This window comes from Saccopteryx leptura, chromosome 3 (assembly GCF_036850995.1).
Source record: "Saccopteryx leptura isolate mSacLep1 chromosome 3, mSacLep1_pri_phased_curated, whole genome shotgun sequence".
Taxonomy (NCBI): Eukaryota; Metazoa; Chordata; class Mammalia; order Chiroptera; family Emballonuridae; genus Saccopteryx; species Saccopteryx leptura.
The window spans coordinates 53,763,977-53,790,273 of NC_089505.1; the positions used below are offsets into that span (position 1 = coordinate 53,763,977).

Here is a 26,297-nt window from a genome sequence, read left to right on the forward strand (position 1 = left end):
TCTCATAATTATGGGTAAACAGTAAGGCACTAGATTTTACAATTTTAAATAAAATTCCATCTATACACACACAAAAAAAGAGAGAAAGAAAGAAGGAATGAGAAGGAAGAAAGGAGGGGAGGAAAGAAGGGAGGGAGGAAAGGAGGGAGGGAAAAAAAGTAGAAGTGTAAAATTTTAAGTTTGATCAGGAGTTTGGTCCAGTAGCAGGAGAAGTGGTTGGGGTAAATATTAGTGTAAATAACTTACCCAAGTTATTTCATGTGTCTTTCTCAAATACAATTTCTTATGTGAATTGTAACCTATATGTTGCACTTGATGAAAAAACTAAGAGTACACAGTACTATTATTGGTAACTATTTTTAAATTACCACAGTATGTTTGGCATTCTGAAGGTTGGAGACTGATAGATGTAGAAGGTGGAAAAGAAAAGGGCTCCTTGCCGTTATTTTGCCTCCTTACACAGGTAGGGATCACTGAAGTGTTACTAGTTTATCACTACACAGATTTGCCAACATGAAAGAATATTATCAGTGATGTAGACCTGGTTGCACTTAATATACTCTTTATGGTTTTTTTTTTTTTCCTTCTAAAATTTGATGTTCTCTAAGCTGGTTAAGGAAAAACAAACAAATAACTGATATGACCCATGCTTTGATTTGGTGGTTGATGATGACTGTGGATTTCAGATCTTGCCTTTTGTTCTGAAGTACATATGTCCTTAGATCATTTTCTATGTTGGTGTCAATTAGTATATCATGGGTCAGGATATTGCTAATGTATCTGAATCCATGATGCTTTGGGATCAGGTATACTATTCAATATTTCCAAGTATCGCCTGAGGTATACCTGTGGCCTGAGTCACCTTTTGGTTTATTGACTAAATCAATATGGACTCTGTAGTCATCTGTAAGCTTTTGTATACACTTTTGGCATATAATTAAAAGATATAAGGGTATGGCTGTCATAGGATTTGAAGTAATCATAGCCCATAGGAAAAAGGCGAGGGGGTTGCAGAACCCTAGAAATTGTCAGATATCAAGCCAGTTTAGTGAAAAGGCTGAATATTAGTTTACTAAGATTCTAAGACTACTTCATGATGATTTTACCATTTATTGTTGATTTCTGTCAGGAATGTGAATTCTTTGGATCCAGAATTATACACATGGCTTGGTTTTATTTTTGCCATCTAATTTAGAATTGATATGAGTAAAGTGAAAGGCTGAAAGTTGGAGTAAAATAGAAGAAACCCTAAATTTTTTCAGTTATCAAAGGTTTTTTAGCTTTAAAAGTGTTTTCAGACGATTTTAGATACCAGATGACTTGTGAAGTTTTTATCTCTCCTTAAAATGCTTTATTAACTTCACAATATATGATGAATATCTTTCTATGCAAATGATAAAACTCCCCTGCTGAAGAATTTATAAACTGGGTGGCAAGATAATCAAATTAGAAAATGTAACACAGATGCACAGTATGCAAAGGTATCAAATTTTAAATCTGCAAAGGTATACCAGAAAATGCAAAGGGAAACAGCAGTGATCACAGTTTTAATTTCAGAGAAGGCCTGAGGATTCAAGGACTTAGAGAAATGTCATGGTAGTCAGTTCCTCAGCTGTAGTACCCTAAACTTGCTCTTGATTGCTCTCATCCTTCATGAACATTTTCACATCATGTTCATCCTCTCCCACCCATCATTGTCATTGATCTGGCCACGTAAGGCCCATGGGGAATTTGGGGTAAACAGACTCTTGAAACAGTTACTCCTGGGCCTATCCTGGGAGCTTCCTTTCTCTCACATATGACATATTTCTAGCTGACAGACGTACTTCTGTCTTCCTTCTTCCAGCCAGAAGCCTGCCCAACTCCTCTAGGGAAGCTGGGAAATGAGACTCAAACCATTTCCCAGTGGCCAGCCACCGAAGGGCTGCTTCACTCTGCAGAAAGGTTTTATTGCTCATTCATTTGGTACATTTCCAGACATCTTATTCTCCCTGAGACCGACTAGGAAGTACATTTCAGGCTTTTCAGGTGAAAGGATCTCTAGAAATTATATATTTACCTGCATGTTTAAATTCATATTATAATATTGCTGTTTTTTTTTTATCTCTCTGTCTCATTTACATACACACAACTTTAAAATTCTTATATATGATTGCCATTGGTGTTTTGGTCAAAGACAAAATTGTATACGTAGCCTCATGAAACTTATCATTCAAAGTGGGACAGTATGAGAGTATGGATTATGCCAGGTCAACAGGAGTAAACCAGGATAAATGGTCACCTTTCCTATAAAATTCTACATGATCTGGCTTCCACTTAACCTCTGTTGCCTCGTCTTTCAATGTATTCTTTCTTGCTCTGCATGTCCCAGGTTCACAGGCTGTCTACAGTTTTTTTTCAAGTTTACCGTGCTTCTGAGTGCTTAATCATACTAGAAAGCCTTTATTCATGCCTTTTCCTCTCCCTGGACAGCTTTTTCTCTTTGATTTTCACCTAATAAATTCCTACTCTTTCAGATCTCAGTTGTAATTTCTTCAGGTTAGCTCTCTCAAACTTTCTTGACTAAATCCATTGTCTCACTTACTATTCCTCAGAGCACCATACTTTATCACATTTAGATCATTCTTGGTTTAATGTCTCTCCTCCACCACAGTAGAAGCCACGCCAGGCTTTCTCATCATTTATTTCTCCACGAATCAGTAGGTACATAGTAAAAGCTAAATAAATATTTGCTGGATTAATTTAAAAGTCAAAAATCAAGTTTAGTGCATAACCCAGAATACTTATGTGAAGTCAGTTCTGATATGTCCCATATAATTTTTGTTTAAAATAAATAATACATTGGCCTGACCTGTGGTGGCACAGTGGATAAAGTGTCAATCTGGAATGCTGAACTCGCCACTTTAAAACCCTGGGCTTGCCTGGTCAAGGCACGTATGGGAATTGATGCTTCCTGTTCCTCTCCCCTTTACTCTCTCTCTCTCTCTCTCTCTCTCTCTTTCTCTTCCTCCCTCTTTACCCTCTCTAAAATGAATAAAAGTATAATCTGAAAAAAATAATAATACATTTATAGTTATAATTGGAGGTGTTTAAAATTTTAGAATTTTTTATTTTTACATTATACAATAATAAAAGGTTCCAAGACAGTTAATTTATTGAAAAAAAAATTTTGCTCAAGGCTGTTTTTTCTTTATATAACATGCCTTTCAATTATTTAGGTTTAATCTGTGGACTCAGATGTGGTTTACAAGTCTCTGTATTAGTTAATTATTCTTTCTTCCTAAGGGAACTTCAAATTAGAAAAAGAAACTTATTGCTTTAATTTTAGATTATACACATTTTAAAATACATAGATACATCTGAGTAATATGTGTAAGATATTTTCAAGAGTTGAATGCAATTTTTAAAGAAAATGTTAACTTTCTGTTTTAGCAATTTTAAGCACAAATTAAATCAAGTCTCATGTGCATTTATTGAATTAATCATTTACATTTATTTGATTTAAAGTCATCCTATCCTGATAAAAAGATTGAGAGGAGAGGTTAGAAAGAGTGGTGTGGTCCTGGCCAGTGGCTCAGTGGATAGAGCATTGGCCAGGCGTATGGATGTCCCAGGTTTGATTTTGGTCAGAGCACACAAGAGAAGCGACCATCTGCTTCTCATCCTCTCCCTCTCCCCCTTTTCTCCCTCTTTCCCTTCCATAGCCAGTGGTTTGATTGTTTTGAGCATCAGCCCCGGGCACTGAGGATAGCTCAGTTGGTCCGAACATGTCAGCCTCAGGCACTAAAAATAGTTCAGTTAACTCAAGCATTGGCCCAAGATTGGTTGCCAGGTGGATCACATATGGGAGTCTGGTCTGGTCACATATGGGAATCTCTTTATCTCTCCTCCTCTCACTTAAAAAGAAAAAGAAAAAGAAAAAAAAGAGTAGTGTATACTTTTCCTCTTGATATACTGAAAGGCATAAATTGAACATAGGGGGACAGGAAAATGTGACTATTTCTGATTTTCTTGGTCACTTGTCTTAGTAAAAAAATTACTGTCTTCCAATAACAGATTTTCTGAGGCTTACTAGTGGCTCCATGTGAAACAATCAGTTCTGATCACATTTAATCATAATTTAAATAAGATTAAATTATTCTATGTAGTTAGAGTGGAGCATCCTACAGATTCTGTACTAATGATAGTCATCAATGGCCTACTTTTTCTGACCTGAAAAGGTAAATGAAGGAGGGAATTGTCTTTGCCTTTGAGGGATTTTCCCTCTAAAAGGGATTAAGTTCGCTGTCATTGCTATTTCTTTTCACATGATCCTTTTCTAGAATCTTTGTAAAACTCCATAGTACTGAATTAATCCATAAAAGAGGCACAGTGCATCTTCTCTCATAGGAAAGAGGACTTGGCAGGCCAGTCTCTCCTACTCCAATTAGAAATTGTGAAGTTTTATAAACAGACTCTTTCAATAAAAGAACTTAGACAGATGGGATCTGTGGCTCAGGAATGCACACATGAAGCTTTAGTTTAAAAACACTATTACAACGATTAGAGAAGGTAAAGGGATTAGTGAAATCATATATACATAGCACATAGATACAGATAACAGGACAGCAAATCCCAGAGGGAAGGGGGGAGGGAGTTAAGCGGTGGGGGCAAAGGGGGAGTAATGGGGGAGAAGGGGGTGGGGGGTGAGGGAGTTATATTGAGTGGGACACATGAATATATGTTAACACAATAAATTAAAATTAATAAAAATTTTTAAAAAGGTAAAAAAGGTTAAAAAACACTATTACAACATTTCTTATATATGTCTTTTAAAAGTATGTGTCCTTTTAAATGTTTTAGAATATATTTGTGGAAAGAAAATCCTCAACAAATTATCCTTTGTTAATGTTTTATTTAGTGGTGTGGTTTTTTTCTTCAGATTAATATAAATGTCTATGTGTGTTGTTATTGTTTATTAATACACAGTGCTTAACAGAGGCCTAGCCTTGGTGCTTTGAGGCTGAGAACTAAGGTGGCGATTTGACCAAAGTAGGTCAAAGAGTACCATGGCACAGCAAAGGGGAAGTCCCTGAGCTTACTCACATTGTCTTGCCTCTGGTGGAATTCGCTTTCATTGTTATGGTCTAGGCCTGTCTTCCTGTGAATGCAAGAAATGCTCAAATTGCAGAAAAGTCTCAGGAATATTATCATAAGTAACTTTTTATTTTTTAGTTTTAAGTTATTCATTGGTTTTAGAGAGAGATATAGGGAGAGAGACAGACAGAAACATTGATCTGTTTTTGTATGTGCCCTGACTGGGGATCAAACTTGCAACCTTGGCATATCGGGACAGTGCTCCAACCAACCAAGCCATCCAACCAGGGCTCATAAGTAACTTTTTAGAACAGTAAGTTATTGTCTGTTATTGGAAGAGTTGGTAGGACAGCAAAGGGGAGAATAAAAATTAGAACTGAATTTAATCCTAAATTCCACAGGATCAAAAGCAGAAATATATATCAATCTGATAGCTTCTCTAAGTATAACATAAGAAGTGCTGTGTAGGTCTCTGTGAGATGGGAATTGCTTTTCAAATTTCCCCTGCCTGTTCTGCTTTTTTATGTGCATAGCTGTTGTGCAGATGATCACATCTTAAAATCAAGGACCTGTTCTATGTTTATCAGGCCATGTCATATTTGTTCTGAACATATGCAATTGGTTAAACATTATAATCAAATCTACTTACTGATCATTGGAATAGCACCTATCACATTTCTATGAAATACATTTTGTGCTTGTTTGACTATGTATGATTAAGCTACTATTAGAATCTAGGCTTCAGCAGGCTTCAGAGAGTGTCGAATATTTTTTACATCTCAATGTTCAAATGAAATTTTCTTAAAATTAAGTTTTAAGAAATGGCTTCCTTGGGTTGTTTAAATGTTAAGAAGTTATCTACATATCTATATATATATTTGCATACATTTTGAAAAACTATTAAATTTGGTGTTTCTTCAAATATAGCATTTCTGGTATCGTGGATCATGTTATCTCTTAGAACAGGTTTATTTTTCTGGCTAAATGTACTAGGTTCTTCCTACCCCACCCTACCCCACCCCCCTTTTCTAAGGGCAAGAGACCCGTGAGAACACTAAGCCTTTCAGAGCTGCTAAAGTTATTTTCTATTCTTATATTTGCCAGGAATTACTGACAACTTGAAAGCTCTCATATGAGTGAATACCAGTTGCCTAGATTCTTTGATGATTTTGGACAATTGTGGATCAGGATTTCCTGTAATTTTTCTTCCTCTTCTGGGGCCATGTTGCCTCTATCTCTGAGCAGTTGTGCACTTGGAATGAAAAAAAAAAACAAAGTAAGGTCACTGGATCTAAATTACTTTTACTCCTGTGCCAAATGAAACTTTCCTTCTGTTATATGTTATAGTTTTGGGACTTTTTGGCATCTAGAGAGAGATTTGCAGTTAGGAGGAAGAATTTGGGGGTTTTAGGAGAGGAGATTTTTTTGAACTGAAGCCTCCCTTTTTCTGTACTTCAGTAATGGTAGTAACAGCCAGTTTCTACTCTTTGGCTGAAACCTGTTCCTAGAATCTATATGATAAAGCAGAGTATCATAAGAGAAACCCATTTTCCTATGGATTATATAATCCAACAATTTAGAATCTATTCCTGAATTCTCTGTGTTTTGGGGTATAGCTGGAAAGGGTATAAAAAGGATATGTCAGAGGGAGACATATTTTAAGAAGTAAGACCTTCTCCTGAAGGAACTGTAATTGCTAGCTGAATGATAGGGATAATCCTAGCTATTGCTTTTATTATTTATTTATTTATTTTAGTATTTTTCTGAAGTTGCAAACAGGGAGGCAGTCAGACAGACTCCCGCATGCATCCGACCAGGATCCACCCGGCATGCCCACCAGGGAGCGATGTTCTGCCTGTCTGGGGCATTGCCCTATTGCAACCAGAGCCATTCTAGCACCTGAGGCAGAGACCTTGGAGCCATCCTCAGCGCCCGGGCCAACTTTGCTCCAATGGAGCTTTGGCTGCAGGAGGGGAAGAGAGAGACAGAGAGGAAGGAGAGGGGGAGGGGTGGAGAAGCAGATGGGCGCTTCTCCTGTGTGCCCTGGCTGGGAATCGAACCCGGGACTCCTGCACATCAGGCCGATGCTCTACCACTGAGCCAACCGGCCAGGGCCTAGCCATTGCTTTTAAATGTCTGGAGTGCCTGCAGGACAGCCTGGGTCTCTTTTCTGGGTCAGAAAATGAACAGCTGGGTTCCAGAAGATGAGAGAAATATGAACTTCTGAGCAGAGGCAGGTCTTTGAATAAAAGAAACCTCTCTTTGGAAACTATTAATATAATTGGGTTTGGGGAAGAATTGTTGAGTGGGTCAGTTAAAAATGTGTCTGGCTGCATGTAACAGAAAACTTTACTATGTGGCTTAAAAAAATGGAGGTATCCCTCCATAAGAACCTTAATTTAGGTAATCCAGAGCTGATGCTGATGCTCAAGTATATTAATAATGACCCTTTACCATCCTTAGAATGTGATTCTCATTCTCAGGGTCACCAAATGGCTGTTATATCTTCAAGCATGACTGTATTTGTTATCTATTGCTGTTTAACAAATCACCCTCCCAAAACATATTAGCTAAAAACAAACACTTGTTATCTCACACAGTGTCTGAGGGTAAAGAATTGAGGGTGGTTTAGGTTGGAGGTTCTGGCTATGAGTCTCTCATGAGGTTCAGTCAAGATAACAGCTGGAGCTGGCGTCCGGTAAAGCCTTTCTTGGCTGAGCTGGATGTCTGCTCCCAAGCAAACTCACCTGACTTTTGGCAGGAAGCTTCAGTTCCTTAACCACATGGAGTGCTCAAGATATAGCCGTGGGCTTTCTCCAGGGCCAATGGTCCAAAGCAGGCGGTGGGGGTATAGTTTTTTATAGCTTAATCTTGGAAGTGAGATATTATCACTTCTGCCATAGCATACTCATCACACACCCTGATACAGTATGGCAGAGGACTGCGCAAAGATGTGCAGGGAGGCAGGGGTCACTGGGGCCATCTTGGAGGCTGCCTTCCTTATATCGTAAGTAGGTTTCTGTCAGTAAGAAGGAAAGAAAAGAGACAATGCTAGCAGACTTCTGTTTGTGTCTTATTGGCCAGAACTGTGTAATGTGGCTTCTCAAAGGAGGCTCAGAAATCAAGTGTTTAGCTTTACAGCCTCTGTCATAGAGATAGGCAGGGCAGAGGGTGTGAGAAATGGAGTTTGTCCCAAGGTCCATTGTTTGCCACTTCCAAGGTGTTTGATGGCTGTAACTAATTTTAATTTGCCTGTATTGCCTATTCTTAGAGTAACATTTAGCTTTCTGGGAGAAGATTTAATCAATAAAAGTATGAATAAGAGGAGACCTAAATTTAAAAAAAAATTTAATTGAGATATAATTGATATTCAACATTATATTAGTTTCTGGTATACAACGATTCAAAATTTGTATATCTTCCAAAGTGGTCACTACAATAACTTGTTAACATTTATCACCATGCATAGTTACAGAATTAAAATTTTTTTAATGTAGTGATTTCTCTAGTTGTTACATCTATAAAGCTCTTATTGGTGACTAGTTATTAGAAAATATCTGAAGTTTACTTAATTATAAATCACAATATGGGTTATTACGAGGAAATTTTAGGTTAGGTTATTTTTTTTCTGTATTTTCTATTGTTTGCAAAAAAATCTGACAGTAAAAATTCTGAAATTTGAAATCACCCAATAGCTATATTTTTATACCTAAAAAGATAAATTTTCCCTACAACAAACATTTATTGAACCCAGCATATTATCATATATAATTAGATTAGTAACATACAATTTTTGGAAAATTTGAAAGGATTTCTGCCAGGCACTGTTTCCCTTGGTGATTTTTTTTCTTTCTAATGATACTAAATTTTTGTGAACCATATTGGTGATTGGACTAACCACATTTGTTTCCCCTGTATTCTTTTAGTAGTTAATATCAAATTACATTTCTGAAAAATACCATAAAACTTGAAAACATCAGTGTAGAATCTGAAATAAACTGAGGGCCCAAGAGGGGTAGGAAAGGAAGGTGGAGGAAGTTGATACAAAAATAAATGGAGGTTAGGACCAGAGTATCTTACCCCTCACTTTCCTCTTTACCCTGAGACCATGTAAAAAATAGTCCTCTCTGCAGAAAATAAAGCTGAAGAGCAAGATACGCCACATAGCCACGGGCATGCAGAAGTGAGAATTGGTACCTAGAACATCAAAAATACATCCCACTGGGAGAGGAGTCTTGTTCCATAACTGCACTAAGTAAACTGTCAAAGTTCTTGGAGAAAATAAGGGAGTTTGAACCTACCTCACACCAACAATATAACGATACTTAATTTGACTGCGAGTTAGGGAAGGTCTTTTGGAGAATAAAGACAAGGGAAGAAACTTAACAGAAAAGATAGTTATGGATGCATAAAAATTACATACCTAAAAAAAATACCATAAAGTTAAAATATAAACCACAGATTGGAAACAAAAGTTACATCAGGTGCAAAAAAACAATATTTTTAATGTATTAAAAGCTCTTAAAATCAATATGAAAAATCAAAAGGCAAAAATAGATGTTATAAATAAGCAAAAATTACCAACAAATGTGCAAAAAGGTTAAGTTCACAATAATAAAATAATTTTTTTTAAAAATTGAATTTATTGGGGTGACACTGGTTAACAAAATTATATAGGTTTCAAGTGTCCAATTTTACAGCACATCTGTACACCGTATTCTTTGTTCACCCCCACAAGTCCAGCTTCCTCCATCTCCATTTTTTCCCTATATACCCTCCTCCACCCCACCCTATACAAGAAATTTTTTAAGTGGTTATTTTTTTTTCCTACTATATTGAACATTAAAAAAAAAGTGATAATCCTCATGTAAGTTAGAATATACTACATGTAAATTGATGTAATAATTTTTCATACCTTTTTATTCAGTCATTGCACTTAGAACAAAAAAATATTGAATATAGGTCTCTAATGGAATGCTTCAACTTCTTTTTAAAAGGATTATAAAAGTCAAATATAAAAAAATCTTTAAAAACTAGGTGTTTGAACTTTAGACTCTGCTCTCTTCTACTAAACTGAGAAAATTAATGAATTTATTATTCCTTTCTCTTTCATCCTGTTTTTGTTAGTCAAGTTACTATTTTGTATTCTCTTCCATAAGTAGAAGTCTTAGTTCTAGATTTGGGAGAATTTGTGGTTTATCACTGATATAAATAATCAACAAAATTAAATGAACAGTAACTTAGAACTATGTTCAGGGAATTTTAGCAGACCTTTCCCATCCACCCCCTCTCTCACCCCCCCAAAAAACACTAAGTGCAAAGAAAAGAAACATTTTTGCTGGTAACATTAAAAATTGACAAGGGAAAAATGTGGGCAAGAAATAATCTCACAATAAAGATGAAAACTACTAAAACTGTATAAAATAAGTTTACCAAAAAGAAAAAAAAGCAAATCAAATTTTCTCATCACCTTTGAGAAAATTAGACTTGGTAAAAATGCTAGCCACAGAAGACAACTCACAATGGCAGAACTTATCACTGATCAAATTTGATATGGATGATAACATTTGATATGGAGAAAAACCTGATTGGATGAATCAAAACTTTATTGTAAAATTTATGGGAAGAGAATTTATTCCAATGAAAATAGTTTCAAGAAACTGAAAAAAAAATTTAAATTGATTATAATGGAACTACATTATATAGATAATTGATCATAGAATTCAGTTGAATCATAAAAGTCATAATTGGCATAATTAATAAGGAATCAGAAATATGGAGTCAAATATTCTGAACCTATGGGTTTCAAAGGACTGCTTAAATGAATATAGCAATTGATCTGCATATTAACAGATTACAATAGGTTTGTTACCTAATCTGCTAAAAGTAACACAGTTTCTACATGACATACAGTTTTGTCTCAATGTTACATTTACTGTTTTCATTTTTATAATTCTGTGATACCATCATTCTGAGACTACTGCTATGTCTGAAATCCTTGTCAACCCTCCCTGCTACTTACTCACTCGGCCCTGGAACCTCCACATGCCTCTGTATTAAATATCAGCCGATTGGCTCATACCTGTTACAACCAAGCCCAATGACATTTTCTAGACCTGTATAGAACTGTCTTCTGTAGTTGCACATTAGACCCAGAAAGAAAAGAAAATCTTTTAATTTATCTACATTTGAGTTTATTTTTAAAATAATTTTATTGGTTTTAGAGAGAGACGAAGGAGGGGAGGAGAGAGAGAGAGAGAGAGATTTGTTGTTCTACTTATTTATGCATTTATTGGTTGATTCTTGTATGTGCCCTGACCAGGGATCAAATGCTTATCAGAACGATGCTCTAACCAACTGAGCTACCTGGCCAGGGTTTTTTTAGTTTATTTTAAAAGGTATTTAAAAGCCACTCTTTTGTTCCTAAAGTATTCAGACTTAGACGTAGATATGATAGATCCCAGAAAATGTTCTCAAAACTGAGCAAATATTCATCCCCCTATTTCTTTCTTCATTCAATCCAACCTTTGTGAATTTTCTTCCTCTTCAGTTTTTGAATTTCAAATGAAAGCAGTAAAAAGGTCTTGTGCCTTTTCATTGCATTTAGGATCAAAGCCAACAACATCCTTAATGTGATCCATGAGGACTTTTTCACTCCCTTGGTCCTACCACACCCTAGTCTCATCCCCATGTTTCCCCTTACTCTCTGTGTTCCTGCTTAGTTCACTGGCTTTGTTACTGTTGCTTGCTCTCTGATTCCTGGAAGTCCCTCTGTTGCAGAGCCTTTCTTGTGCCTCTAAGTCTGCATGGAATGTTCTCCTCCCCTCCTCCTCCTCTCCTCCTCCTCCTCCCCTTGCTTCTCCTCTCCTCCTCCTCCTCTCCTCCTCCTCCCCTTCCTTCTCCTCCTCCCCCTTCTCCTCCTCCCCCTCCTCTTCCTCCCCTTCTTCTTCCTCCCCCTCCTTCTCCTCCCCCTCTTCTACCTCCTCCTCCCTCTCCTCCTCCTCCATCTCCTCCTCCTCCTCCTCCTCCTCCTGTCCCTCCTCATGCTTTATTAGGATTGTGTCATTAAGACTGATGTTGTGATTTGTGAGATGGTATTTGTCTGCTTCTCCTAGGAAGATAATTTCATCAACCTTTTAGACCATTCCAACTTTATTCCTCTTGCAATAATTTTTATATACTTAAAGTCTATTTTTAATATTTAAAGACTTACCATACTGTTTCTATCCTTAGCAAGATGATAAATTGACTTACTATAAACTGAAATGACTTTTTTTTAATGATAAAAAAAATTCCATGTGTTTTTTCTAGGTTGGGAATGTGTTTACTGCTGCCTAATAGGTGCTATTGCAGACAAATGCCACCTCAGTTAGCACAGCTGGTCAGTCCTTGAGCAGCTCCTAGTTGGACCAGTTATTGCTCTATTTGAACACATTTAGATTTGAAGTTTCGTCCTTCACTGGCTGTCTCTGTTATGTGATTAGGGCACGTTGGTGACGTGCCACATAACCTGTTAAAAATTGAAAAAGTAGTTAAGTCAGATGCTTAATAACTATTTTGGCTTTTTCACTGAATTGGCCAACATTTTTACTTCAGAGACACAGTTTTAAAAATCAGTTGTTCCTATACTTACCACCTTTCTGTTATTCTTGTTTTTGTTTCTTATATTTTACAACACTTTCATTTATGAATCTTCATTTTAAAATTTCTTTTAAATCTTTAACATAGGTTTCAACCAAAGTCACACATATAGTTTTATTTACTTCCTCTTCTCTGGATATTTATGCTTGTTTTAGCATTTTATTCTTATGGTGCAGTTTTCATTAAATTTGTTTTGTTTTGAACTAGGACTGTGGGTTTTACTTTGTCTTCTTTTGATTAAAACTGTTTCAGGTTTTATATGGAAGGGCCAGACCTCAGGATTTTGAACCTGGGTCCTCTGCATCCCAGGCAGATGTTTCAAACACTGTGCCACTGCTTGGTCATGCAAGACTTTATAACTTTTAAGTATAAACACAAAAACTGTTAAATTATTATCAACATGTAAGAATTCAGAGAATCTATTTCCTGTGAGCACTTTCTGTAGAATCTACTTAATGAGTTTCAGACTACCAAAATGACTAAAGACATCAACTAGCTGTGCTTATTGCTACAGGATGTTATTCATTGCTTTTTAAAAAAACTTTTGTTGATTGACTTTAATGAGAGAGGAAAGAAGAGTGAGAGAGACAGGAACATTGATCTGTTCCTGTATGTGCCCTGACCGGGAATTGAACCGGCAACCTCTGTGCTTCAGGACGATGTCCTACTTAACCGAGCTGTCTGGCCAGAGCTCACGCATTTCTTTTAGGCCCTCTTAGCAGACAGAATAATGAAATATGTATAAACTGATCTGTGTATGTACATGTATCTATCAATATTTCTATATGTAACCATCTCTATATTACACTAATCATGAGTTTGTAGTGACATCTCTAATTCTAATCTGTTACCACATGGACCATCCTAGGTTCTTCCCCTTATCTCTAAAGATGGCTCATACCATCCACCATCCATTTATTTAATTTTTCAATTTTAGTATACATGTACAGAAGTAGCCAAATTGTTACTCATATTCCTGTGGGAAACAACTTTTTCAATAGGAGTACAGTGTTTGCATGCAGTTCCTTTTGCTTTAGTTTTGTAAACTCATTTTTAAAGTTACTGTATTTCCCCATGTATAAGAAGCTCCCATGTATAAGACTCACCTTAATTTTGGGGCCCAAAATTTGAAAAAAAAGTATTACATAAAGTTATTGAACTCAAGTTTTATTCATCATAAAATTCATACAACTTTTCCTCATCACTGTCAAAAAAGCGGGAAATGCAAGTAAAAGATATTGACAACCACTGTATAAGATGCACCCAGATATTAGACCCCAGAATTTTTGGAAATGGGTTCGTCTTATACATGGGGGAAATACAATACTTAGGTCAGAACCTTTTCCTGTACACCCATGTTTTTCATTTGCCAGTCTCAGGACTGTTGCAGTCTGTGAAGGAGTTAACCACCCTGATACTGCATGAAGATAAAACCACCACTCTACCCCCTTCAAAAGAGGTTGTTTCATACTTTTGTAATTCAGTTACATTCTCTTGTCACGGTCTGCATTCCTTCCTGGGATCCCCCAGTTTTCTAAATGATTTTGTGAAATTTGTATTAAATTTTATTTTTTGTGCTATAAAGTTCTTTGGGTTTTCACAGTTGCATAATGTCAAAATTCTACCATTGCAGTATTATAGAGAATAATATCACCACCTAAAAAGTACCCGTGTTTCACCTATTCAGCCTTCCCCTATTCCTCCAGACCCCTGGCATCCACTGATCTTTGTCTAGTCTGTAGTTTTGCCTTTTCCTTAACGTCATATAATTGAAATCATAACAGTATGAAGCCGTTTCAGACTGGCTCTCTTGACAATATGCATATAAGATTTATCCATGCCTTTCTGTGTCTTGATAGTTTATTTTTATCACTTAATAATATTTTGATTTTATACCACAGTTTAGTTATCCATTCACCTATTGAAGGACATCTTGGTTGCTTCCAGTGTTTGGCATTTAAGGATAAAGTTGGTATTAACATTCATATGCAGGTTTTGAAATCAGTTGAATAAAAGCCAAGGAACATGAGTACTGGATTGTATGTTAAGATTATTTTTAGCTTTGTAAGAAACTAGGAAGCTGCCTTCCAAAATGGCTATACCGTTTTGCATTACCACCAGCAGTGAATGAGTGTTTCTATTGTTCCACATCCTCACCAGTGTTTGTTATTGTCAATTTTTTAAAAATTTAGTTGTTCTGCCTGACCAGGCGGTGGCGCAGTGGATAGAGCATCAGACTGGGATGCGGAGAACCCAGGTTCAAGACCCCAAGGTTGCCAGCTTGAGTGCGTGCTCAACTGATTTGAGCAAAGCTCACCAGCTTGGACCCAAGGTCGCTGGCTTGAGCAAGGGGTTACTTGGTCTGCTGAAGGCCCACAGTCAAGGCGCATATGAGAAAGCAATCAATGAACAACTAAGGTGTCTCAACGAAAAACTGATGATTGATGCTTTTCATCTCTCTCTGTTCCTGTCTGTCTGTCCCTATCTATCCCTCTCTCTGACTCTCTCTCTGTCTCTGTGTAAAAAAAAAAAAATTTAGTTCTAATAGGTCTATAATGATATCTCATTGTTATTTAAATTTGCACTTTCATGATGACAAATGATGTCATTGAGCATTTTTTCACATGCTTTTTGCCATCGCTTTATCTTTCTTAGTAAGGTACATGTTTAAGTCTTTTGTCCACTTTTTAATTCAGTTGTTTTTAATTCAGTTTTTTCTTATTGTTAAATTTTAAGAGGTTTTTAAATTATACATTTTAGATATAAGTCTTATCAACTACAATCATGTATCACTTAATGACAGGGATACGTTCTGAGAAATGCATCATTAGGAATTTTCATCATTGCAAAAATCATAAAATGCACTTATACAAATTTAGATGGTATCGTACTACACACCTAGGCGATATGGTATAGCCTATTGGTCCTAGGCTGTAAACCTCTATAGCATGTTACTGTGCTGAATACTGGAGGCAATTATAACACAAGTTTTGTGTATCTAAACATAAAAACATATCTAAGTCTAGTAAAGATACAGTAATAATATTGAAAAAATAAGTATAAAAGATAAAAAATGGTTCACCTGAAAAAAAATGGTTCACCTGTATAGGGCACTTATAATGAATGAAACTTGCAGGACTGGAAGTTGATCTGGGTGAGTCAGTGAGTGAGTGCCAAGTGAATGTGAAGGCCTCGGATGTTATTGTACACTATTATAGATTTATAAACACTGTCTCACAGCCCACCCACCCCAACTCCCTTCTGACAGGGTCAGAAATAGAACATTGAAGCTGTCAATACTGTTCCATGAACAAGGATGTAGGCTGGAGAGATTGGAAAGAGATACTGGCTGAGTAGGGCATAGATCACCATAATAGTGACTGTCAGGGGGAGAGAAAGGTGGCCTGAGGATCAGTAGGGAAAAAAAATCAAGATGGAGAGTAAAGGAACATAGGGGCTTGTAATGGTGCTATGGCTTTGGCTATTGCATGTTGGAGCAGTAGTCAGAAATTTTGTGGTTTGTATTCATTAAAAAAGGGGGGATTAACATGGAGAGGGTACAGAACTGAGAATTCAATATTTTTACTTTGGAAAATTTTTTTGGTTCCATTGACCCTATGTAACACAAAGTTCTCTCTCTGGCATTGCACTGATGTAAGAAATAAAACTTAAGCCTGAAAATATTTCCAAAGTACAGGGCAGGTTGTCTCCATGCTACCACAGAAAGCTTTTACTAAAGTGGCAATGGCACTTAATACTTGTTAAGGTAACTTCTGTGTGCCTATGCCCTTGTACAGGATCTTAGGTCCTCAATAAAGAATTTATAGCAATGTCCTCTGAAGGCCATCAGACTAGATCTAAGAGGGCTAGAGCGGACCTGTGAATATGCAGTACGGGGGGGGGGGTGAGGGAGGGACAGGCTCCTGTGTGCTGAAACAGGCCAGTGGCTGACTGACTGGGATTTAACCTGCGCATTCCAAGCTAAGGGACTGTGAGTGAGAGAGAATCTATTGCCCATGCCATCAGAGGAAAATTTCCTTCTGAACCACATATCCTTCCATTTGTTACAGGAAATTCAGCTCCATTATAATCTTATGGGATCACCATCATATATGTGATCCATCATTGACTAAAGCATCGTTATATAGTACCTAACTGTATATGTTTTGCAAATATTTTCTTTCATTCATGGCTTGTCTTTTTATTCTCTTAAATGTATCTTTTGCAAAACAGAAGGTTTTTGTTAAATTTTATTTATTCATTTTAGAGAGGAGAGAGAAAGGGAGAGAGAGAGACAGAGAGGGAGAGAGGAGAGAGAGACAGAGAGAGAAGGTGGGGAGGAGCTGGAAGCATCAACTCCCATATGTGCCTTGACCAGGCAAGCCCAGGGTTTCGAACCGGCGACCTCAGCATTTCCAGGTCGATGCTTTATCCACTGCGCCACCACAGGTCAGGCCAAAACAGAAGGTTTTTATCTTAATAAAGTACATCAATATTTTCTTTAATGGACCATGCTTTTGGTGTTGAATCTAAAGTTATTGGAGAATCCACAGTCATCTACATGTTCTATATTTTCTTGTAGAATATTTTTATAATTTTTTTTGCTACATTTACATCTATGACCCATTTTTAGTTAATTTTGAGAAAGATATTAGGTCTGTGTTTAAGTTTTTTCTTTTCTTTTGGCTTTTTTAAAAATATATGGATGTCCAATTGTTCCCGCAGTATTTGTTGAAAAGGTTATCCTTTCCTCATTGAATTATCTTTGCTCTTTCGCCAATGATCAGCTGACTATTTGTATGGGTCTATTTCTGGACTGTGTACTATGTTCCTTTGATATGTGTCTGTTCTTTCACTAATACCATGCTTTCTTGATTACTGTAGGTTTATAGGTAGTCTTGAAATCAAATAGTGTAACTCTTCTTCAGTAGTGTGTTGGCTGTTCTAGGTCTTTCATCTTTTCATATAAACTTTAGAACCAGTTTGTTGGTATCTACAAAATAGTTTACCAGGATTTTGATTGGAATTGCATTGAATCTATAAATCAAGATGGGAAGAATTGACATGTTAACAGTATTGAATTTTCTAATTCATGAACATGAAGTATTTCTCTATTTTTTTAGTTTGACTTATTTCATGAGAGTTTTATAGGTTTAAACATTTAATCCTGTTCATATTTTGTTAGATTTATAACTATTTTATTTTTTCTGTGCTATTGTAATTTTAATTTCAAATCTTAATAGTTTAGTGCTGGTATATAGGAGAGCAATTGACTTTTATATATTAATTTTGTATCCTGGATTTTGTCTGTAAATTCCTTGGGATTTTCTGTATAGAAAATCATGTAATTTGCAAATAGAACAGATTTATTTTTTCCTTTCTGATCTGTATGCCCTTTATTTCCTTTTTGTATGTTATTGCACAAGCTAGAACTCCCAGTACTGTTGTTGACTAAGAATAACGAGAGTAGATATCCTTGTCTTATCTCTGATCTTAGGAGAAAAACATTCAGTCTTTCATCACTAAGTATAAAATCATCTATAGGTATTTTGTAAACACTCTTTATTAAATTGAAGAAACTCCCCTCTGCTTCTACTTTTCTGAAAGTTTTCTTTTCTTTTCTTTTCTTTTTGAGAGAGAGCGAGAGAGAGAGAGAGAGAGAGAGAGAGAGGAAGGGCAAGGTAGGGGTGTGGGGGAGTGTGTGTGAGAGAGAAGTATCAACTTGCTATTCCACTTACTTGTGCATCCATTGATTGCTTCTCATACATGCCCTGACCGGGGCTCAAACCAGTAATGTTGGAGTTCAGCCGGCACCCTAGGGATCAAGCTGGCCACCCTGTGATCCAGCCAGTGACCTCAGCATTTAAAGATGATGCTCTGTCCACTGTACCACCAGCCAGGGCTGAAAGTTTTTTTTAAATCATGATTCAGGGTTGAATTTACCCAAATACTTTTTTACATCAATTGATATGATTATGTGGTTTTTCTTCTTTAACCTGTTAATATGGTGAACATACTGATTAATTTCCAGATATTGATCCAGCCTTACTACATTCCTGGAATAATCCCACTAAGTCATGGTGTATAATGCTTTTAAAATATTGCTGAATTCTATTTGCTTATATTTTGTTAAGGATTTTTGTATCCATATTTATGAGGGTTGTACTTGTTTATTTTTTCTCTTTTGTACTCTTTGGTTTTGGTATTTAATACTTGCTTTATAAAATTAATTGGGAAGTGTGCTCTTATTTTTTGGAAGAAACTGTAAAATTGGTATTAATTTTTTAAAAAATGATTAGTAGAAATATGGACTTGGAAATATCTTTTTGGGAGTTTAAAAAAATCACAACCAGTTTTTGTAATAGTTATTTTACTATTCAAATGGTCTGTTTCATAGTAGGAGTGGTGTTGGGAATTCATTCATTTCATCTAAACTGTCAAATTTATGAGTGTAGAGTATTTATAGTATTCCTTTATTCTCTTTTGGTCTGTGCAGATTCTTTAATGATAAATCCTCAGCTATTTTATTCCTAATAATTTGTGTCTTCCCTATTTTTTTTCTTTGTCAGTCTTGCTAGAAGTTTCTGAATTTTTTTTCTTCCGCACGCTAGGCCGACGATCTACCGCTGAGCCAACTGGCCAGGGCTAAATTTTTTTTTTTTTTTTTTTCTTTCAAAGAAGCAGTACTTAGCTTGTAAGGTTTTTCTCTACTTTTATTGTTTTCAATTTCATTGACTTTTGCTTTTATCTTTATTCCTATTTTTCTACTTGTTTCTCAGTTTATATTGCTTTCTCTAGGTTCTTGAGGGTAGGAATTTAAATTATTTTTAAAATTTTTTCTTTCATAATGCATGGGCTATGTTGAAAATTCTGACTCTTTCGTAGGGCTCCTCCAGCACCACCGAAGCAGGGAAGGAGGGATGCTCATTGCTTCTGGTATGAGTCGACGTCCAGGTCATCTCCTCCACTGGTACGCCAGTGGTGGAGGGTGAGCAGCATTACTGCCCGTGCAAATGAAAGTGCCTGTTCCCTGCTTGACCTTCTCTGACACTACCCTGGCTGGGAGTTTAGGGATCCTTGTTATAGCCTGGCAAGGGTGGAGTTCTAGTCTCCCCATTAGCCTTTTCTAGTTTGAGTGGGGACAGGGCCCGAGTTTGGTGGTGGTAGTATTTGATTGCAGTAGAGTGGCTTTTGTTTAAAAACACTCTGTCTTGCTAGGCTGTCTCTTTCATGGTCCTTTAGCAAGGGAGAACAGGCTTTTATGTTTCTCATCTATAATAATTGATTTTTAAAATTGTTAGAAAAAAATCATTTCCAAATAAGTCTTAATTTAACTACTTGAAATATATAATCTATGGTAGATTTCCTATTTACGATGTATGTATGTTTAATAAAATATATCTTATGCACCAGAATCTTCCCATTTTTCTGTGGTATTTAAGCTGAAACTAGAAATATTTGAATATTTACCTACCTAAGCATTGATATATTCATCATCAGTATTCTAAATTGTTTGTATAAGCTCTTGAGCATGGGCTGTTAGCTGCTTGGAAAATTTACTAGGTTATCTGTCTTTTTTTTTTTAAGTTAAAGTAGGGAAGATAGACTCCCATGCGCCCTGACTGAGACCTACCCAGCAACCCCCGTCTGGGGTCAATAGCTCTAATCAGTTGAGCCTCTGGCTGCAAGAGGGAAGTGGGAGGGGAAGAGAGGCATATGGTCACTTCTCATGTGTGCCCTCACCAGGGATTGAACTCGGGGCATCCGCACACCGGGCCAGTATTCTATCTGCTGAGCCAACCAGCCAAGGCCTACTAGGTTATCTTAGTTTGACTAATTTATACCCCAGGTCTGTTGCCTTTTTCTTACTGCTACTATTTAAAATATCATTTCTCAATGCTATGTTGGAATTTTTTGATGAAATTTTAAAATATTTCAGAAATTATGACATAGTTTAAGAAAGGAGAGATTCCAGAATTCTTAATTAAGCAATCAATTATAAAATGATCATAGCTACAGTATTAAAATATATTATTTACATATTGATTATAGGCCCTATTGTTGCCCCATAACAAAGAATTTTTGTGATTGAACTTTGATTCATTATGTTCTGGAAACTTTTACCACTTCTTTCATTGCCTTAAAAATCCCTTTCATGCCCTGGCCAGTTGACTCAGCGGTAGAGAGTCGGCCTGGCGTGCAGGGGACCCGGGTTCGATTCCCGGCCAGGGCACATAGGAGAAGCGCCCATTTGCTTCTCCACCCACCCCGGAGGGGCAGAGCATCGCCCCCTGGTGGGCAGAGCGTCGCCCCTGGTGGGCGTGCGGGTGGATCCCGGTCGGGCGCATGCAGGAGTCTGTCTGACTGAGTCTCCCTGTTTCCAGCTTCAGAAAAATACAAAAAAAAAAAAAAATCCCTTTCATGGCACAATGATTACTTGTTCGTGGCACAAGTATTTGCTGGTGAATGCTGAGTTGTTCTTGGAGAGAAGAAATAGTAAAATGTCTATTTTTATATTTTAATTTAAAATGATGCACATTCTGCCAATTGAGGATATGTTATTAAAGATTATACTAGTTTGTCATATATATGGTTAACATTTATTTCATTTGTTTTTAAGAAGTTAAAATAAAATCAAGGAAGTGATACCAAGGACTCCTGTTTTAATTTAATCATTCTGGCAAAAAACACCTGATGTAATTTGCTGGCGTTGCCCCAAGAGTCCTTGGACAAATGTTTACACAAAGAGCAGAGTAGCACAGCTAAAATGATAAAGTTATAACTTTTCCACATTTAACATCTAAGTTGACAGAGAAATAAAAAGCCTAAACATCAAATGCAACTCTTTCATTCTTTCTCAGCTTCCATCACTGCCTCCCCAAAACTTGAGTTTGATTCTTAAAGAAGTATACATAGAGATAATAAAAAAGGAATATCATGTAAATGAGAGATGTGACAAACTATTTGTTTTCTGTGAAGGAAGGCAGAGATGCTTTGTTATTGTTGCTTAAATAACTTCCAGCTATAGCTGAAGTAGACTAGCAATTCAAATAATAATCTAATCTCATTACCAAGGTTTTCATGCTAAAGATAACACTTGGTTGGTATCAAAAGGCCATGTGTTTTCTGTTAGTTGTTTTCCTAGTCATGATTCTTAAGGGAGCTCAGCCATCCATATTCTCTTCCAGTCCTCAGTACATACACATTTGTGAATCCAGCCTCAGCTGTCAGTGCAGCAGTGTGTGGCCATGAAATAACCCCCCTCAGCTGCACTTTCTCCTCTCTCCCGTTTCCTTTTTAGATTTGAAGCCACAATAATTCTCTTGACTAATTTGTTCTGCATGAACAAGATTCTAGTTAGAAAAAAAGAAATATCAACAAGGACTTGGAAAACTGAATTTGTAGCCAAAAGAACTTTTAATAGATACTTAGTTTGTAAACTCATGAAAATACTTGTTCCCATTTCCATCAACTTCATTTTGCCGTTTGGATTGACTAGTTTAGAGTGTGTAAATGTACACTGCTTTATATAATTTGGTGATTTAGGATTTTTAATACTAGTGATAGGACCATGACCCCTTCAGTTGAGATGTTTTTAGTGGTGCTTATCAAGATAAAGATAGCCCTGCACTGGCTTGCAGTAGTCAACACAAACAGTCTCAAGACAACTCCCTGATTTGCAAATTTGATGTTCTTGTTGTCTTCAAGTTACTTTAAATTGGATTTCATCTTGAACTGAAAATAGAAAAATACAAAGATGACACTTTGGCATTAATAGTTGCTATTTGCAAAGGAAAAGGAAAATTGCAGTAAATTGTCAGTAATCAGTCAGGTTGAGAAGGTAGGAGGTTATAGTTAATAAGCCATTATGACTTAAAGTTTTATGTAGCATACACATATGTATATGCTAAACAAGTTTGTGAAGTAGGCACAACTTACCTTTGGCTATGGTCTTTCCCCATTCCACCCCCATAGAGTCCTTCCTTGTGCTCAGGCTCAGAGTCTCTTCTTTTTTCTTCTGCCCTAATATGCCATCACAACCTGCTGTTAAGAAAGGAGTTGCATCATTCATACATTAACTTATGCAAATGTACCTACTTCTGCTCATCAAACATTTTTAGACGGGATTTAAGCATCTTGCAGTACTTCAGTTATCTCTATGCATTAAAGTTTTCATAATTATCGCTATGCAGAGATACCAGTAGGAGAGATTTATAGTTTCTAGGGCTTAATGGTGTTTATTATGTGAAATAAGAATACTATTTTCTTTGCTGTAAATTTGGTTTGAAAGAATAAGAGGAAAAAAATAGATTTTTACAACCTTGCTGGACAACATTTGAGTTGATTTTGATCGAAAGAATACTTTTTTTTTTTTTTTTTTTTACAGAGACAGAGAGTCAGAGAGAGTGATAGACAGGGACAGACAGACAGGAACAGAGAGATGAGAAGCATCAATCATTAGTTTTTCATTGCGCATTGCGACACCTTAATTGTTCATTGATTGCTTTCTCATATGTGCCTTCAGCAGACCGAGTAACACCTTGCTCGAGCCAGTGACCTTGGGTCCAAACTGGTGAGCTTTTGCTCAAACCAGATGAGCCCGCACTCAAGCTGGCTACCTCGGGGTCTCGAATTGAGCCCTCTGCGTCCCAGTCTGATGCTCTATCCACTGCGCCACTGCCTGGTCAGGGGAAAGAATACATTATTATAGAAAATAGTAATGCAATATAGTTGCATCATTGAGTCTTAAATAGATGGTTCGTAAGTGAGGTAACTTGTTTTTCCGGACTTCTGACCAGTTGGGGAGGGAAAGATTGTTTTACCACTTACAGTGTGTTTGTGCTCTCTTATACTGTATTAGGAATATAATAAAAGTTACATTTTGGCTGCATATTATGAGCAGAGACCTTGTAGAAAAAGACGGGACCTTGATCAGTAAGAGTTTTTTGACTTCAGATGCTGAACAAAACCAAAGAAAGTTTCTGAGTGTCCTGTGAGCCTTTTTGCTAATACTGATGAGGTAGTGTTTCTCTTTTTGTGTCTCAGATATATAATAGTTGTTTTATTATTTTACTATATTATTTTAAGAGCATTTTATTAGGTGATGTAATGAACTTACAATACTTTCCTAACAGAGAAAAGCTGAGAGTAATATTGCTCAACTGGAAATAAGAAAGGTAAAACTGTGGTAACACTTCCTCCAGGTATTTAGTTCAAGCTTAAGCAGAGTTGTCTGAAAGTTCACAGGAAAAGAAACTACTTGTGAAGTGTTAAAGCCACAATATAAGAAAAAAAAAAACAACTTTGCATAATGTCATATTATAGAGTATTAAGAACTAAATGTCACAGTCAAACTGGTTTAGCAGTTTTTTGTGGTTTTGTTTTTCAGAGACAGAGAGAGAGTCAGAGAGAGGGACAGACAGGGACAGACAGACAGGAACTGAGATGAGAAGCATCAAGCATTAGTTTTTTGTTGCGCATTGCAACACCTTAATTGTTCATTGATTGCTTTCTCATATGTGCCTTGACCACGGGCCTTCAGCAGACCGAGTAACCCCTTGCTCGAGCCAGCAACCTTGGGCTCAAGCTGGTGTGCTTAGGGTCTCAAACCTGGGTCTTCTGTATCCCAGTCCAACGCTCTATCCACTGCGCCACTACCCAGTCAGGCTGGTTTAGCAGTATTTAATAAATGTTTCCCCTCACCTGAGATAAAAACAGCAATAATAAGCACCTAATCCCAACATCACTAGTTGTTGTTTTTTTGTGTATGGGTAGTATTTTTTGTTGTTTTTTCATTCTTCTGGAGCCATGTGTCCAGCAATGGTGGTACCATCTTTATATTTTAGGTGAAGAATGACCTTCAGGTTTTCTGTGTCTCACAAAGATACTACAATCCTTTTAACTACAGCTAAAATTCATAATAATTACACTGGGGAACAAAATTTTTGTTGCATCCACAAAAACACTTGTTCTTACCTAATTCAAGTGTGCTGATCTCAAAAAAAAAAGCTGTAAGCTACAGTTTTTTTGCAATTCAAGATTTTAGGTTTTCATCTTATTGTAAAATTTTCAACATTTAGTTTAACATAATGAAGTAGAATGTCTTCTTGGGCATCATCTTTGTGAAAATATAATAATTTATATAATGCAGTAAATACACTAATACACTAAAAGATATGATTGCATCAGAATTTGTCTACAGTTTTGAAATAGAACATATTAAAACACTTATTTTAATCATAAAATTTGTGCAAAACTTATTTAAATTCTAGTCAGGCAAAAATTTGCATTTGTAGCTCTTGCGTTTGTGTACTTGTTGAGGACAATCTCGTTTGATGCTCCAGCAGTAGTCTGCCATCATATTTCTGTCCCATTGCCCCTGATAACGCTCTTCCATCGTCTTCAGACGGTAACACCTAGCTAGCTGAGAAGACTACTGATATCATGACAGTAAACAAAATGTTTGTCTTTGGAAGAAAAGTCCAAAAAAATTTGTTAACACTTCCTGAAATGGGATACTTGAGCTGACCAGTGAACTACATTCTTTTCTTGAAGCCTGGAGGCTAATAACTCAGCTGCTTTCTCTGATAGGCCCAAATCTCTTACTAAGTCATTCAATTCAGGTTGGCTAAACTGCTGAGGGGTTAATGACTGCTTGGCATCAGAAGAAGACCCTTCAGATTCTACAACCATTTCCTCATGCATCTTATCAAAATACACTTGATCACCATGTTCACTTTCTTCGTCCTTAGAAGAAATAAAACCATTGAAAACTGAAACTGGGAGTGTCTGAGAGTGTGGGATAGGTCGTATTGCTGAAGGAATATTAGGATATGCGATCATATGCCGTTTTTTCTTGCCGATGCCCTTTGTATGGATCAGACAGAAATAACAGTCACTGCTGTGGTCCTTAGGTTCACGCCAAACCATGGGAATACCAAAAGGCATTCCTTTGCATTTTCCTTTTGTCCAGTCATGAAGCATTTCCTCACAATTATGACACAGAATATGAGGAGCCCAATTCTTGTCTTGATCGCCATGGGGAACTTGAAAATAGGCAATATATGCACATTTTACAAATGATGAAATATTACGCTTTTGACATTGAAGTGTAACAGCCACATATATAACACAAGGTATCAGGACTATTCTTATATTTACTGCTACTCGAAGAAGCCATGATTCAATCTTAAAACAAAATAAGAGGGTGTTTTTACCAGATAATAATTTTTTACATTTAAAAACAACTACAATTATGTAAAAGTGATGTTTGTAAAACATTAATTGCCTTGTGGTTTTGTTCAATCCAAGAGTCGTTGCCATTTAACTTCATCCAATTTAAAAACAAATGCATGCCATTAACTGTAATAAAAAGAAATTAAAATTGCATAAAAACTAGAGCATGCACCAAAAAATGGATTTCAGAGTTGGAATCAGCGATGCAGAAATATATAGAAAAAGTTCTAAAACCTCATGCAACAGAAAAAATGAAAAATTGTTCCCCATTGTTATTTGAAGCTAAGAACTTATTTTCTCATTCTGGCAAATTCTATGGACAACCCAGTTAATTTTATCTGCAT

General features: G+C 36.5%; 1 protein-coding gene and 1 non-coding gene across 2 annotated transcripts in view; one reads left to right on the forward strand and one right to left on the reverse strand.

Annotated features, from left to right (window-relative positions):
- SESN1 (sestrin 1) overlaps positions 1 to 26,297 on the forward strand; it is a 114,042-nt gene that overhangs the window by 32,782 nt on the left and 54,963 nt on the right. The gene's annotated exons all lie outside the window — the stretch shown is intronic.
- Positions 7,116 to 7,191, reverse strand: TRNAI-GAU (transfer RNA isoleucine (anticodon GAU)). Its single transcript has one exon. It is a non-coding gene; the product is annotated as a tRNA-Ile (tRNA).